A 1,566-nucleotide genomic window follows, 5' to 3' on the forward strand; every position below is an offset into this window, starting at 1 on the left:
CTGTTTGTAAGTCCTCTTTGAGCGTGGCTGGGGCACTGTAAGTTTACAGAGTTGTAATTGCACTGTAAGCTGGGAGAATACATGATCTGGGGGCAGAAAGTACCAAAAGAAAAAGTTTCCAGCTGCCAATGCTCTGAAAGGTCAGGAATGTCTGAAATAACGACCAGGAGCACCCACTGGTCATTATCTCCCGTGCAAAACGAACCTGAGGTTTATTTTGTATTGGTTTTTAACCCTCCTGCAGAGTTATTTTGTGCAGGAAGGGAAGCTGGTTACTTTTGTTTATCATGGGTGAAACGTAGTGCATTGGAGCTTTTGTTAACCAGTCGCGCTGCCCAGCAATACTCTCATCTCTGTTAAAGTGTGATGCTTTTTTATAGACTTTGCCAATGTTTTGCTGCCGTTGATTAAAGCGTTATTTATACTAATTGTCGCCTGTAGTTTTGATGTAAGCCGTCCATATACATATGAAATAATAAAAGGTGTAGAGAAATAGATTCTGGTTTGTACCTTGAACAAACAGTCCTTACAAGGTGGGTCTCTCTTCTGTGAAAATACTGGTCCCTCCCATCATTACGGTGTTAAAAGATGAGTGACTTTGCATAGCATCCTTCCAAATGTCCCTTTGAACAGGTTTGCTGATTGCCCCAGCCGTAATGGTGTGACTCCAGGCCAAGCTGGAGTCTATATTTACATTTAGGCTGCAGTTAAAAGTGCCTGTCATCCATTTGCTACTGCTTTGCATTTAACAAGCCCTCCTAGAATGACTCCCGGATTTATGCATATGTGATAGGAGGCAAGGAGCCACACCTGAAGCCACCTCGATCCCCACACAGATGTGTGCCTTTTAGGTGAGTCCTGGAAGGAATTAATTAAAAAAAAAAAAAAAAGGAAATTTGAAATTGAAATGCCCTGAGTAGCTTTTCCTGAGCAGTAAGCTTCACTTTTTCAGTCGATACAAACGAAAGATCACAAGAAAACAGAAACTTGGAGAGTTTAAACTTTCTCGTACACCTAAGGCAAACTTTTTTTTTTTTTTCCTCCCCTGGGTAAGCACCTCAGACAATAACACATACCTCTGGCCAAGAGAAGTCGATTGCACTATTTTTGTCATAAGTATTTGTCACTGAGGACTTGTCCTCTCCCGGAGCGTGGGCAAGGCATGAGTCCAAAAAGACAGTCTCTTGCTCAGCCCGGGAAAGGAGCGTGGGGCACAGAACGAGGCATGTGCCCTTACTGCCTGGAGTGACGGAGGGCAGGGTGAGGGTGCTTTTCTAAGCGCACACTCGCTAAGTTTAAGTATCGAGGCACATTTTGTGATTATACTTTGTCTCTCCTATTTAATGGCTCCTCCTGTTACTCCCGATACATCAATACAGTTCTGTATATTATATCACCACTAGTCGTTAAGGTAAGAATGAAGAGGAAAGGCAGAGTCAATAGCAAGCCCCGCTCACTGTACAGTACAGTAAACAGGGACCTCTCGGTGCAGAGCCACACCGCTTCCAACGGCCATGTTTGTTAGCCCTTTCCCCTGATTCTTTTTTCCTTTTTTTTTTTTTTTTT

The sequence above is a fragment of the Cariama cristata genome, unplaced genomic scaffold (assembly GCF_000690535.1).
Source record: "Cariama cristata isolate BGI_N322 unplaced genomic scaffold, ASM69053v1 scaffold35401, whole genome shotgun sequence".
Lineage (NCBI taxonomy): Eukaryota > Metazoa > Chordata > Aves > Cariamiformes > Cariamidae > Cariama > Cariama cristata.